Raw genomic sequence first — 16,387 nt, 5'->3', positions numbered from 1 at the left:
GCAGCAATGTCTGCATAAGTTGAGACATTGTTATTGACCTTCTAGACCAGAGACATTCCATCAATGTCTCTGGTGTATTATATTCATCTGGAAGATTATCTGATAGTGATGCAAGTTTCTGCAAATGCTTTGCAAGTGCTGCTTTAGAGGTTTTCCTTGGGGTCCCCTCAGGTGTCGCCAAGGTCCAAGAGGGTGACAAGACTTCTCTCATGTCCAGTCTTTAACATGATGGTCTTGCCATGTGCCTGTGTTTTCTTTTTTGACTCATGCTCGTAAATGTCTTTAATTTTTGCTTTGTCAATGTATCATGGAATTTGTGCTTAGGTGTATCTGACTCCAGCCTCTATGTCATGATCTTTGCCTGTAGTATGAGCCTGAATCAGATCATCCCTAACCTCTTGTGTTGCTTTGCCTGCTGTAGATATGCAAATGAACTCATGTTCCTCTGAAAATGGATTGATCCAATTTCAGTTTCTGTCTCATCTCATCAGAACTGTGTAGAATTTTTAAAACTGTTGTAAATGTATGTACTTGTAGATCTTGGAAAATAGTTATTATTTCTTTTCAATGGAAATTATTTTAACATCAGATGAAAGACAATTTTAAGTATGATGATAATAATAATAATAATAATATTTTCACCAACCAGTTCATCTACATCTCATTGCCACATCCTTACTAGTCAAAAGTACAACTGAAATAATGTAGATCATTTTAGCACCTGTGATGCAATTACCATAATTTCCCAACTATTAGCTGCAGCTTATACATTGATTTTGCAAAATTTCTTCAGCTATGAGGTTATACACGGGGGCAGTTAATATGGTATATGGTTTTGTTTCTTTCAACTTGCATAAAACACTGTCCTCTGGCTTATACACAATACGGCTAATACACAGGACATTACTGTATGTATTTCATGTGCCCTGGACATTATAAAATTATAATATTTATGTTAAGCTGGGTACATGTGGTGATGTGAACAACTTTCATATGGTATTCCTTGAATGTAAAGGTAATATGTGATTGGTAATCATGATGTTTTGATCTCTTGGAATATCTCTTATTAAATACTAATTTACTGAATTTTGGGGTGTTTCCGAATAGTACATTTACAAATAGCAAATAGCATAGCAATGCAGACCTATGTAATCATTTGTATTTCAAGTCTCTGCTGGGAGGTAGGAAGGTATAAATACATTGATTGATGAGGTAGTGGGCATTTCAATTAGTGCTGCAACACGTCTCTGAAAACGTAGATTTGCTCATTATTACACATAAATCTTGAATTTTATCAACCAAAATGAAGGGCAAAATCACATAATGATTCAAAATATGTATGCCAACATCAAACACCACATATGCATCAGTAATAATGAGGTTTGGATTATTTTCTGGGCTCTTATGAGTGGTTTAACAAAAAAAAGCCAATAGGCGTAATTTCCTTTTTTCAAATCAGAGGTCAACTTTGAAGGCCTGTACAGCCACAAAGCTACAAGATTCAACTTGCTATCATACCATTTTATACTCCAGAGATGTAGCTTTCAGAAAAATATAGTGAGAATTTGCCCCCCCAAGTGGTAATGACACGCCCCTTTTTGGGCCTGTGGCTCATGGACTATAACGTTCATTTTTAAAACTGTGAAATATCCACGGGGTGTGGCTTATCATGCTGCAGCCAAAAGCATCCCATGACTCACCAGGCAATCTTCAACAGAACTCCTCTTCTGACAGTATGGAATGGAAACTTGCACTGTTGGCTCACCTTGGCTGATATGCTGATTGGCTTTGTATTTATATCAGAGTATTTCCTTAGTTTCTTTCAACAGGGCATCTGTATTTTCCTCCAAAGTTTATGAAATATTTTTTCAATTTATACAATTCTAACTCAGAATTGTTGCTTCATCTGCGATCCATCTGACAACCATTCATTTAGTAAAAGAAGTTCCCCTGCATGACAGCCTTGGATAAGAAAACAATGGGACCACATGAGCATTATGCAATCTTGAAAGAAGATAGAACAGTGGTTGTTCGTAGGTATACTCCTTCAGATAATAGAGAAGTCCTGCGCATCTTCCATGAGGGTATGATGGAAATGGTGACTGACACTGCTTTCCGTGGCTTACTGCATCACCCGGAAAGTCAACTCCTGTACACTGCTATAACAGGTAGGCTAAGTTATTTATCTTTCAAGTCTTCTGTTGGCAGAAAGGTTAAGTAAGGGATAATGTATTGTCCGCCGGTAATTATCAGAAAATAAATTGACAGCGGTGATTATATACTTTGACATTACATTATATGAAGTTATTACACGGCTCTTCAGAGTGCTGCAGAAAGTTCCATTCACATGAATGGGCCTTCCCAACGTTCGGGCCTATGTTAAATCTACATAAATCACCGGCAAAGCATTTAATCAGCGCTGTCAATGGCAACGGGTTGATTAACGTCTTTCATATCCTTCCGCAAGAATTCCGTTCGCTTATTGCAATGGAATTTCATTGAAAGGGAAAGTAAGCTAGTAAGACGTTGCCACCAAGCGGCAACATTCTAATTTGAACAATGAAGCCTACCCGGAAATGCGAAAAATTGCAATACATCGAAAATCCGCTAGGGGCAGGTCCCAAAAGGGAGCAAATGTCCATAGACCCCCATGTTAAAATGTCCGTTTTCACAGCATAAATTCATGCTTTTACAGGTTGGTCCCATGGACTTTTATTGTATTTGTTGGTAGTTCCCGAATGCCTGACAACTGTGAGGGGGGTGAATTTTTTTCTAACTCGTTAGTTTAGATCGCATTTAGATATTAAATGTATGAATAATTAAGGGCGTGGTCAACTTGATTGACGGCTGGTGTCGAGGCAGCAGACGATGTCACTAGCTGAGTGAAGGAAACTCCGAAATTATGTCTTGGCTGTGATCCTACACACCACATCCTTTCTGAAAATGTTTATTCAAATATCTGACATAAAATGGGTTGCTATTAACTGAAGCCTACTAACCGACACTTTAAGAAGACTTCGCTCCAGTTTTTGAGGTAAGTTACATTCCACTACTATTTCACGTAGATGTTAGCATTATAGCATCCATGTTAGTGGGCACTGTAGCAGCTATAGGCTACGTTAGCGTCAAATCATTTCAAATAAGTTTATGTCGAAAATGATGACCGAATGGCTGAAGCACACACATAAATTTAGTTAACTTGAATAAAGTTAACGTTAGTGAAAACCGATTGTGCTCCCGTTGTGAGTTAGCTTAACGTTTGCCATAGCTGCTACTAGCCAGGTGTTTAGTCAATAATCAGACAGCTGTAACGTTAAGCACGTTAACGTTAGTTCACAAACATACTGGGGTAACAAAGCATGTGTTCTCGTCAAAAAACCTTTTGTAAATACTCTGTGTGAATGCTTAGTCCGTTGTCAATTTATATAGTCTTTGGGTTGTCATATTTAAGATAGAAAAGCGTTCGTTCAGATGATAACTTCAGCCGAAGCATTAGCTAGCTAGTGGAGGTAAAATTGTGAACCACTATGAACCATTGACTATAAGTTGAACATGGAGCTGATAACGAGCGATAACGTTAGCTAGTCACCATAACTGTTGTTAGTTATAACTGACGTCTGAAACTCTTATTGATGCCGTTTATTTGTTAAACACAAATTTGAAACAACACTTCTTGTCTATGCAAAGTTTCCCTGTAGGTGATCCTGACAGGCTGGGTGCTGGAGAGGGCTCTGGACTCCTAACTTCACTTCTCGTCTGTGCAGTCGACTCAGAAGCATCACTTCAGAACTGATTCCGTGGTACTTTGACATTTTTCATACATTTAAATGGAGCAACCTACTGGATTCAATTGGCCTAGCTGTCTATTCCAGACATGGTTAGCATACTGAACAAACATGAATGCATTTCAGACATTTAGAGTGGCCTTTTATTGTGAGCAGTCCGGGGCACATCTGTGCAATAATTATCATGACCTCTTTTGATAAGTCACACATGGAAAGTAGCCTTTAAATCAGCAGGTTTTGGTTGGATACAGATTGGATAATTAAAGAATATGGCATCAGTGACTGGCTATTGTTTGACTGGACCTTGGCCTAACTGTTAATAACTACCTCAATGGGGTGTAGACATGAGCTTACACTGTTCCACTGAAAACATTAAAATACAAGAAATGGTTGTTCTACAGAACTTTGAATACACCAAATTTGGTTTTGCTTATTGCCTGCATAAACAGGACATGTGCAAATAGTTGAATACGCCTGTCCTGTCCCCATTCAGCTAAGTGTTCTGTGAGTTTGTTCATTATACATATTGGGAGTATTTTTTAGCTTAATTTGTGACCACTTGTTCATAGTTTGCAGTAAGTTCAAGGATGTGACATATACCAATATTTCTGTTTTCAGATCTGGAACATTTTGAAATCCTACCAGATGGGGCACAAGTCATTGAGCAGTGGCAGCTTCTGACTTCAAAGACTTTGTTCACCAGCAGACCCCTTGATTACCTTTATTTACAGCATTTGCATCTGTCAGTCTTTAAAGTGATCTAATATGTATTGACTATGTACTAGCTTAGTACATATTAGTTTTTGTTATTTTAGTTTCACAAATTCAGTGGTTACCTGTAATGCTCAAGATATACAAGTAAAAAAAACACCTTTACTTCTGCATCTGGGTCTTCAATTCAACCTACTGACTGAAGCTGACAGATTTGTATAAATGTTTTTGAGAGCACAGGCAAATTGGTTTGATAGATAGATAGATACTTTATTGATCTCCAAGGGGAAATTCAAGGTCTCAGTAGCATACAGACATCACACACAACATGCACTTACAGCAGAAATGGTAAATATAAGTATAAACATATAACAAAACTCCACTGTACAATAGACAGCTGAAGATAAGAAAAACTAACAAAACTAAATACTGGCATTAGTTTTAATGTAATTCACAGTTCAGAAAAGTTCCATAAACATTTCCAAGTTCAGTGCCATCAACAGTAAGTTTGCTTTCTGATTCTGATATTTAAAGAACAAAATTAGTGTTTGGCATAAGTAAAGGGTAGGTGTAACATTCCAACATAACCATCAATAGACATAAAGTGAAATGTACTGTATAGTCTTAATGGGTTCAATATCACCACACCCCAGCCAAACCACTTCACCTGGACCTCTAGTCCCAGGTTAAGAGCCCATGGACCTCCTTGCCGCCTCCTCCCCATGGTGAACTGCCAAAACAGAAAGGTAAACATTTTATTAGTCATAACTACTTACAAGATAATACAATAATGCAAACCAACACCACTTGTTGTAATCAACAAAATTACAGTTGTTGTACAATGCTGTAGTACTATTGTGCGATTTGAAATGGGTCTTCAGTGACAAAGTACACTAATATTGGCATTGTTATGCCAAACACCGGACACTAACTGGATTTAACGTTTTGATAATAGCCTGACAAGGGGAAATAAGGCAAGCTAACCGAACATGAACGCTGGATCGTGAAATGGCCACCGATGAGAAATTTCAATGTCATCTTAGACCAAACTACCACTGACAACTTTAGAGCAATATAGCGATTTCAAAACGTGATATTAAGAGTTAATCACACCATACGTTGACAGAATACAGCGAGCTGGCTGATGTTATCGTAAATTAATTAACGTTACAATGATGGCTGCCACTGAGAATATGAGATGGATAACGTTAATTACAAAACAATAAAGGCAAAGATACATTTTTGTCAGTATGAGTTGCTAAACCTGTAAACTGCTAAGTTACTCTACGTGAGTTGGTAAACCTGTAACGCTAGATTACTCTACGTTAGTTGACCGTAACTTCAGCAAGGGAGGGATAGCTAACGTTAGTTTATTTTATCTAGAAGCTAGAATCTGCAAACTCAACTCTTCATTCTCAACTTTTCAACCGTTCACCCGAATATAACCTTTCAGCATACAACATTAAAAAGTGTCTGAACATGGCATTAAGAAACATACATGAACTTCACGTTAGCAGATCAAACTTACCAGCAATGTTACAGCAACGTCTGTGCCAGTCCATCTTGTAGGCTAACGTTAGCTGAGGTTGCTCGGCTGACGACGAGGCGGGTTCACCGGCTTGCTCAGTCTCATACAAAGCCCCGCCCTTTTACCCATATATGGATTGGCTAGGAGGTAGGCGGGGTTAGGATTTCCCAACGTTTTCCAAGATGGCGCCGCCCATACCCCCCATAAACGGCTTCATAACCGTTCTTCAGAAAATCTATGGGTGACGTCACAGACGCTTTGTCCATATTTTTTACAGTCTATGGTTGCCACGCAACATCTGAAACTACCAAGTTCTATCTGTGTGGCGAACTATTTATTTTGTCAGCGGAAGACACGAAACGGTAGCAAAATAATTTTTAAAGATTCATTGTGTTAGGTTTCTTTTCTCGTTTTGGCAAGTAGCCGTGTCCGCTGCGCATCGGGGTTCTGTTCTCCCTGTCGGGACTTATTTTCTGATAATTACCGGCGGACAATACATTATCCCTTACATAATGTAATGTCATTTATTTTAACATTATTCATTCAAATAACATTTCTTACTTCAACTTTCTTATTTCTATTTTTGTTCATCTGTCAATGTCTTGCTTCATTTTCAGTGACATTGTATGTGTTTACTGGATCAATATGGTTGGCCTGTTGCATACTGCCACTAGTGTTGGGTGTGCGATACTACTACAGTTGGAAAGTCTTGAATGGGTACCTGGAACGGGCGCAGGACATGCATGACATTGACCAGTACTACATGGAATCCTCCGGTGAAATAACTTTGTCAACTGTCTTTATTTAACTGTTGTATGTCTTCTAGATATTCACAGTACATCTGTACACATGATGTTGTATATTGTATAGCATAGAAACCTATGTAACATACAGTAATGTCTGAGAGTTGGGAAATGGCATACAGTAGAATGTGCAAGCATGATGATATGTGCTTACTTGCTCTCCCAAATCTTAGAGCACTATCTCTGGGTTGCGGAGATCGGAAGGACAGTAGTTGGGCTGGTTGCAGTCCACTGCCTTCAGGATGGCAATATGGAGCTGAACCGCATGTCTGTGGATTCCCACTTTCGGCACCGGCGGGTTGGGGTTGCACTTGGCCAGCAGGTCCTCAGGTTTGCCCGTCTTCATGCCCACTCCTCTTCATCAGCTACTACCTCAGTAGTCCTGGGTACCACAGCATATACGGCAGCACCGCACCGCCTTTACCAAGCCCTGGGCTTCCGCTGTGTAGGCATCACCGAAGGATTCTGCACACCAGGCACTGAGCGATCCCTCCTGGAACGAGCATTCTACAGAGTACACCACCACCACTACCAGCTGGATTTACACTAGTCACGGATTACACCACGGTGCATTTACATGGAATGAACTAGAGATTTGTAGAGAGGATGTTTAGATATGGTGATGGTGAACAAGAAAATGAGATATTGAATATTTTTATCTAAAGAATGTGATAGATTTGTGATATTAGATCTGAGAATTGTGTACATGTGTACAAGTTCTGCAAAATTAGATTGTTGACCTATTTTTCTTAAAGGATAGGCCTACTGCACCTGGTAGGCTAGGCCTATTCCCAAGTCAGATTTACCTACATTTATTCATTTTGCAGACACTTTTATCCAAAATAATGAAAGGCTGACCCAGTAACCTTTTGTACAACACAACAACATAATGAAACTTATCTACACCATTTTTAACCTGCGCGTCCTCGACTCTCTCGGCACCACACCCTTTCCCCTACTGATTCCATCACAACTGACTGAGAAAGTCTGAGCCCAGCTGTTGCAGCCTGATAAGAAGCCTTCCTGACAATGAAGGCTAGACCGGTTTCAGGTCCCTGACAACCGTCGTTAGGGACGAACTCGGAGGACAAGCAAACTCAGAGCCATTGAACAAGACATTGAAAGAAAGACGCATGGTGCTTGAAAATTGTTAACTTTTGGCAGAGAAAAGCTGACTGAATTTCCCGTGTGGTACAGGAGACATCTCATGTTTTTGTGATGTGTCCGTTCAAAGCTAAAAATGAATAAACTGCAGTGCTAGACATTTGGATACGAAGCATGCATTATGAAGCTACGAATTTATGGCACAAATGTTATCTTAAAAGGAAAAGCTGAAATCATGTAGGCTAAATAACATTATCGTAACCCCCAATTATCACCACTTTTGTTCGGAAATTCAACAACAATGTTTTTTAACACTTCAAAATAACATTTGCTAAATGCAAAGAATTTAAAGGCTAAAAGTAGCTCCTAACTGGCGAATTTAGGAGCAACTCCTAAAAATAATGGGCGTGTCACTCCTAACTTTAGGACTCCTAATTTTTTTCACTAAAAGTAATTCACAAAGCATTTAGACCTAAAAGTAGCACCTAAGTCTGGGACAGCTTAAAAGTCGAGAGGACTCCTAACTCAGACCTATTCACAAACCCTTTTTGTGGCATTTCACGTCGCGATGTTTTGAAATGCGTATGCGGCTACAGGAGCTTCCAATCGCGAGGGAACAATTTTTCATTGTAGGCATAAAAGGGATGCAATAACGCCACCAACAACAACCAAAACTACTCATTGTCAACATGTAAATTAAATGTAACGTTTCATTGTGAATCAAATTAAAATGTTCTCCGCTTTGCAAACGTAGGCATAGGCTAGGCTATGGTGACAGGTTAATGTAGGCTAATAATGTTGCAAAGATACTGCATCAATCCACATGTTTCATTAGGCTACTAGGCTATTTGTTTTGTCTTACTCTTTATTCATTTAGGCTAGGCCTTTTTATTCAGTTCAGTTTATTCATCATCTTCCATCCTTCGCACTACTTGTGTAGCGCACGCATTCTCAGACATGTCACCTGTCACTCATCATCGTAAGGGAGGTGCAACTACAGTTGCATGTGACGTCACAGGTTTGGGCGCTTAATCTCTAACTGATCAATACGGCAATTTGCTTAACTGGCTTAACATATTTTTGTAATAACGGAGCGTGATGTAAACCATGTGGTGATTACCTTTATGTCTGGATAACTGGTGTTGTGCTTCTACTCTCATGAAGAGCTGGCAGTAAGTGTTAAGTGTCAATGCTAACCAGGCTAATAAACAAGCCAAGCCAAGTTAACTGCTAGTTAACGGTTGCATCTTGCTGCCTGCTATGTCACTTAACAGTATGTAATGTACAGTCTATGGACAAATACAACTTACCTGATGTGTTTAATCCAGGGCTGCCAACTTTTCAAAAAACCTTGGAGTGAGATTTGGTGGGGCCAACCAAAATTTTGCTGCGGAAATTTTTGTTTGGCTCATTCAGCATTATACCATACAGTAAAAAAAACGTACATCAGTGGTTCTCAGGTGTAGGGACCAGGAATGGACGGATTATGAACTTTCGGGCCCCTGGGCCCACATGTATTAAGGGCTCCCCACTAATTGTCGCATATGTGGAAGGGGGGATTGGGGGTCTTCCCCCAGAATTTTTTTCATTTGTTTGATGTGATTTCCTGTATTCTGGTGCATTTTGGTAGCTTAGAAATCTAGACTAATTACATTTGCTTCCAGGGCTAGTCTAGCAACTTTTCGTTGGCTTGTGAGCTCGAAAAATTAAACTTCTATTAGGCCAATCAAATCGTCTATAGAGTTGTTAAGGGGGCATAACATAATGATTAATGGCAGAGTTGCAACAGTTTGGCTTGAATTCCCTGCTACTTCAAAACAAAGAAGATGGATATTGCTGTTGGCCAACAGTGTGACACGAGTTAAGCTTGTTTTGAGATGGCAAAAGTTTGAACTAGCCAACTAGCTCCGCTGGTGGGAAAACGCATGGGACTCAGTGCTGTCCTATTGCGTGCAGAGGGAATTTGAAAGACAACCGATTATCCCGCCCCTCGGACTGAGCACTGCGAACGGTGAGTGCCCAGACCCTACATTTTAATGTGGGTCTGGCTCGTCAGGCTAGCATTTTGGGGATGGCCAATACTAAATTCAATCAGATTAATCCTGATGTGTTGATATTGAGCCAATGATTCCATGCAAAGGCTTGGGCTTCAGGGCCCCCTGACACCTTGGGCCCCTGGGTCTGGGCCCGAAAGGCCCGTGCAGTAATCCATACCTGGGACCAGGGTCCCAGAGTTAAATGAACATTGGTATCAAAGGGATCTAGCCTACTACTAGGACCGTGAGTGTCGGAGGCATTGTGAAAGTGGGTGTGACATTTCATTATGGGGGTGTGACATTTCATTATGGGGGTCTTCCCCCAGAAATTTTTTTTTGGACTAGATGCAATTTCCTGAATTCTGGTACATTTTAACAGGTTATTTAGATACTTCTATACTGTATAACAAAATAAAGCCAGCCTACAAAATTAATAAAAAGTAAATCATGCATAATTTAAAAATAACTCAAGGCTACTTGGCTACGCAATAAGGTTTCCATTACAGCACCGCAGACGTTCAATGAACGCATGAAAGCGGATGGTTTGTTTGAAATCCCGACACTCTTTCAACTACATGGAACGTAATAGTGATCATCAAATACCTCCCCAGATTTCAATGCCCATCAGTCCCAACATTTAACAATATAATCAAACAGTCCAAAAGTAAATTAAATATCAAACTAAACCGAAAATGTCATGCTTTTGAAGGCCTACCAGTATGCCACTCCAAGAAACGCATGTCTCAAAATAAAACTCGCATAAGAAATAAAGGGCTGTCTCGAATACAATCCTGCCCCTAAAGGCCTGTACTTTGTCTTAAGACCCCGGCCATAATTTGAGGATTTACAGTATCTAAGTAGACAAACTGGCTTCAGATATCCAACAGAGTGAATAGAGATTGTGCAGTCTTGGTTAGTGACGTGATGCTGTTAATGGGGAGTTTTACATAGCCTAGCGTAAACCTATAGGTTATTATTTATTTGGCGTACCTATAAGGCTTTTTACCTTATCAAAAGTGAGGGGGATCACGATCTCTTCAACACTGCAGGGGATTTGGCGCTTGTCACTGTGTGTGTGACAGAAGAGGAATGGGAGAATGCGTGTAACAAAAAAAAAAGTTTATGAGCGATTTACGCTCAAATGGGAGAATCCAATGAATATGACAATGAAGCACTAAACAGATGCTGAAAACAGCACTGGTAAAAGTGGGGGGGGGTCCAAACTAACAATTTTAGTGTGTGTGTGTGTTTAGTGGGTGTGTGTTTTGTAAGAATTTAAGAAATGTTTGTATATTTTAACTTTTAATTGCATCAATCAGGTGCACTTTCAAAATAAATTCAGAGGTCAGACTTGCTTATTTTTATGGAAATATTTGTGCTGTAGCCTAAGCTATTTTGCACTTCAGAATTATAACCATGCACACACAGGTGGAATAGTTATGGTGATATTGCAATAAGTTCACAACCACAAAAACATATGCTACATTTCACAGTTCAGAAATGTTCAGAAATGTGTGTACATTTCAGCTCTCCATGAAATTATGTAGAAGTGGTCACCTGTGTTATTCAGCTAGCTTATTTAAGATAATATATTGGTCATTGTAATGGCCATAGCCTAGGCCTACATGCTATTCCTTTTTCAGGATGTACCCTGCATGATGTGAATGTTTGCATATGGCTTATGTCAGGCTTTATATCAATATTTGTGTCTCGTTATTTGATTTTATTCATATTTTTGCATTAATGTCACTAGGAAGCATGCCAATATAAATATATTCATTTATCTGTAATGGGATTGGCTGCCTGACAATATAAGAACCATGATAGTGGGATAATCTATGGCTGAGCAATTTACAAAAATGTATGTAGGCCTACTGACAAATAGTTTACATTAGAATACATTATAATTTCGCCCCAATGAGGCTATGTAGAAATGTGTTGCAATTTCAAAACCGGATTACTCAGGAACCACTTATTGCACAGAGGCATGCTTTATATCCTCGTATTCGGTACGGTTTGCTGTTTATTGTGATATTGGGTTTGCCACGTGTTGTGTGAAGGGTTAGTGAAATATTAAACCGAGAGTAATGGGTGTGTACTGTGTGCAAAATGCAAATATGATTAGCCTAAATTGCACGTCGGTTCAATGTTAATTTTCTCGCGAACCATTTATCACAGCAACTTGGCGCTAATATCACTGGAAAGCTTGGATTCCGCACGTTCACCTGATGTGTGATATCATATGTAGGCTATAGGTTTAGTTTAGTTGAACCTCATCTGCCAGGTATTTGACCTACCAGGTTGACACTTCAGCGTGAAAAATACTCAATAATACTCAAAGATACCTGAAGCCGGGGAAATGCGGGGGGAATGCAACTGGGACGGTTTCTGAAGTAGCATCGCAAATGAGCTGACAGACAGGGGGTGCTCTTGAACCCTCTCACCGTCTCTGAAAGCATAACCGTGGCTGAAAAGGTAGATCTATAGATAGGCTAAACTCATTTTTCAGGCATCTGACCGACCGGGTTGACACTTCAGCGTGAGAGATCGGGGGTGTGGCGTGTGAGTGTGTGAAACTAATCAAACGCGTGTGTCTCACGGCCAATGCGTGAGAGTTGGCACCATAGGTTGGCACCTATGCTTAAGTCACGTGATGGCTCCATGCTGGACGGCAAAAAGATAGGAGATTTTGGAAAAATCCGTATCTAAAGACTTTTAGAGCATGTCTTAGGCTAATCAGCTACAGCGTAACTCATAAGCATACAACATATCATTTCGAGTGAAAAAACGAAGAGAAAGTCCAAAAAAAGTCAAAGGTACAAGACTGTGTACATATTTTTTTTTCCGAGCGAAGTAACTAGGGGAGCGCGGGGCACAAAGTAACACTTTTTGGTTAAGGCTAAATAATTCTAAAATCATTTGAGTTTCACTAGTTATACTTTTTAACAAGCAACATACATATCTCTGTTACACATATGCACTGGAAGTTTGTTTGTAGGAGCTACTGTTCTTTTACAATTCCACCGAGAGTGGCGATAGGTGAAATGTTACAACCTGCCCCATATGCGGGGTTAGTTGTAACACTCATCCCAACGGCTGTTTTTAATTAAATTAATTCAATAAATGTATCTGAATGTGTATGATAGAATAGGATCTGACTATTTATGATACATAAGTCATGAACTAACAACAGACGTGTGTCGAAAATTGACTTTATTTTCTATACGGAGAAATATGCGCCAATGGAAGCAAAGAGTCTAACCAAGGTCAATCCTGCCAAGAAAAGCCCTCAAACCTGAAAACACATGAGGCAAAATGCAAAACATCACAAAAACTAACTAAACTAACACTAATACGCGCATATTTTTGTATTGCAACATCATTGTACAGTATGAGTGGCTTAGTTGTAACAGCGCGTTACAACTAACCCCGCTGGGTCACGTTTGTTATAAGATAAGCTAGCTCCTGCTATGAGTTGGCTACATGTTTCAAAACGGTGTTCATTTTTAGCCTACAAGACGGTTATTAAGATGATAGAAGATTGGAGTCAGTGAGCTGCACCCACAACTCAGTAATGTTAAGACAAGTACCACCTAGACATTTAAGTTGATGTCTTCAAAAGGCGTTTTGCTGCAGATCTACGTGGAAACACGTCCATACTGACTGAAAATTTGTGGAACACCGTCTCATAGTAATGTGATTAACTGACCAATAGCATGCCTCGATCAACCCCCTGCAAATAGGGAAAAAGTCCGTGTTACATTTAACCCCGCGTTACTTTGTGCCCCGCGCTCCCCTACTCATCCCATAAACCACCGCGCCTCACTGAAAAATATATAAGCAGCACGAACCAGCGCGAAATCATTTCCAACCATGTTTCCAACCGGCAACACCACCCTTTCCTCCAAACAATGATTTTTATATAGTTAATAGCAGTTATTTCAGGAGTAATCGTGTAAATAATAGTGTTTTGGTATTGAATGTTATATTTACCATCGTGTATTTTATATCGTGTGTGTGAAACCGGTTAACGTTAACGTTAGCAACATTGTGCAGTGCTTCATATCTGACTGCCATCCTGATGCATGGACTGGTGCATGGTCTGCTCTTGGACCACCATTCAGTTTATTAACTTGCTGTGAATTATTACACAAAATGTTCATTAAATGTACGAAGAAGTATTTCTAGGTTAATGATTGATGATATGGCTCGTACAGTATGAAGGCTACAGTAGCCTAGCTAATGTTAACTAGCATTACCAACCTCCCTGCAAAACTCACCACACAACTTCGTAGGTTTGATAGGTCTTGTCCCTAATGCTGGCCCTTACAAAACCCACAAGCTGACCCTTGACACACAACAGTCAATAATGTGACCCGATTTAAAGTGGTTTTCACCCCTTTGGACACTCTTGATTTCGTCCTTGAAACAGTGAAATATTCACGGGGGCATGGACGGTTTGCTAACCATTTTACTGCAGTGTCTAGCCGGTGGTAGCATCCAGCCTGTGCCATCAGCTAGCTAGCTAGTTCAAAGGTTTAAGTACTTAATGGGGATATACAGGGCTTTTCAAGCCTCGACTAAGTTGATGTTTCATATAAACAACAATTCATATTCATAGAAACAACAAGGTCACTAAAACATAATATATTTCATACCTGTGTTGCAGGGATGGAAATTAAATATTTTTTCTACCTGCCACTGTGGCTGGTGGATTCCAAAATCTACCAGCCACTCAACTTTTTTACCAGCCACTAGAGAAACGGCATGAAAATGTGATATTATGATTATAGTAGGCTACCCAAAATGATTACGGTAATCGGCATTATTGCAATATGACTAAAATATGCTGAGTTTTGCCCTAAACCTGTCCTCCAAGCACAGTAGCAACAAAACTAAAGGTCAACAGAACCACATTCATATGCTATAGTGTCTTGTCATAAAAGTGGTGTGGCTCCTTTAAGACTCCGTTTGTGTGAGTTCTGGAGCATCCTATAATCCAACTCTCCAACTTGATCTAACTATAGTGTACATCATCTGATTTAAATATTTACAGGTATCAAGGCTATATTTAACATTTAGCATTTATTTTCTATTTGGCCCGTAATGAAATCATGCACTGAACAATTTAAGCACAGCTCAGCTTTAAGAAACGTAATATGCATGCTGCTTAGCATTTTGTGAAACTACATTGGAAAAACTCTGGTTGTACAGTTACCTAGGCGATATTATTAACATTTTTTTTGTATTTGGCCTTATCATATATGACAAAAGCCCAACGTTGGAGACCGTGTAGACATTTGCTTCAATTTCAAAACCGGATTACTCGGGAACGGCTATAACTTGTATAAGGGAATGCTTTACACCTTTGCGTTCGGTAAGTTCTGCTGTTTATTCTGATACGGTTTGTAATTTCTTTGAATGAAAAGTTTGTGAGATATTCCATCACGACGAATGGGTGTGGAGATGTCCTTCTGTCTGCCTCATAGGTCTAAATAGCAGCGTGTCGCGGGCCGGATTAAAATACCTAGGCCTACGGGCCAATTCAAAAGAGAACTATTTACGTGAGAATATTAGCCTGTGAAGATATAACGCAGATCCACAGATCTCACTAGATTTATGTCTATGCAGTCATCCTGAAATAATCTAGCAGTGGCACATGAAAGCATAGTGACAGTTTCTTAATGGTAGTGAAGTGAAAGTGAAGCGTTGCACCAGTGCCTATAGGCTATGCTGCGGTGGCGGCTCACTACGAGTTGTAGAACTTCAAATCAGCGCGATTTACCCTTATAGGCTGGTAACGTTAGGCTACATGATCCCTACAGACACTTTCTTATTTTTAACCGTCAATAAGTATGAAAATTAGACCGGATCTGACTATTTGTGGTACGCTAGCTCTACCCGCCACAGTGGCTGGTAAATTGACCAAATTCACCCGCCAGCGCACAAAACTACCCGCATTTGGCGGGGGGCGGGTGGTTAATTTCCATCCCTGCTGTGTTGTAGCATGTAGGCTAATGTTAGCAGCATTATAATGACATTCTAGATCTAATGTCTGAAAGGCTAATGATTAGCCTGTCGGCTAACTGAAAAGTTAAGTGTTCAAACTAGCATTTCCAGTGTTCTATTTGATGGTGTATTGGCCCTGACTAAGTTCGTGTGATATATAAACCACAATCCTTGTTGATACAAGTACCAATGTTCGTCTAGAAAGTTTTTATTCACATTAAGAATTTCGCCATAGGCAGTAAAAGACTCCGCCATCTTTGTCAATAATTTTCGCTGATAACGTTTCAAACTATGACCTTAACGGCCTTTCCACCAATCAGAGGCATCACTGTGGGATTGTTCAGGATTGTGGGTAATGAAGTACTTATCCAAGACATCGCGAATAAAATACATTTATCTCAAAACAAGGTT

At 39.8% G+C, this 16,387-nt stretch overlaps 1 long non-coding RNA gene across 1 annotated transcript; it reads left to right on the top strand.

Moving 5' to 3' along the window:
• Positions 1–2,828: 2,828 nt before the first annotated feature.
• LOC143134431 (uncharacterized) lies at positions 2,829–4,661 on the top strand. Its single transcript, XR_012988642.1, has 3 exons — positions 2,829–3,034; positions 3,688–3,800; positions 4,404–4,661. It is a non-coding gene; the product is annotated as an uncharacterized LOC143134431 (long non-coding RNA).
• Positions 4,662–16,387: the final 11,726 nt, after the last annotated feature.

Source organism: Alosa pseudoharengus, unplaced genomic scaffold (genome assembly GCF_046254945.1).
Source record: "Alosa pseudoharengus isolate Yale_2024_CS ecotype anadromous, Long Island Sound unplaced genomic scaffold, YU_APseudo_1.1 YU_APseudo_1.1_scf_2, whole genome shotgun sequence".
Classification (NCBI taxonomy): Eukaryota; Metazoa; Chordata; class Actinopteri; order Clupeiformes; family Clupeidae; genus Alosa; species Alosa pseudoharengus.
Note: the sequence above shows the minus strand (reverse complement) of the source record. Positions and strands in the feature narration are given on the sequence as shown.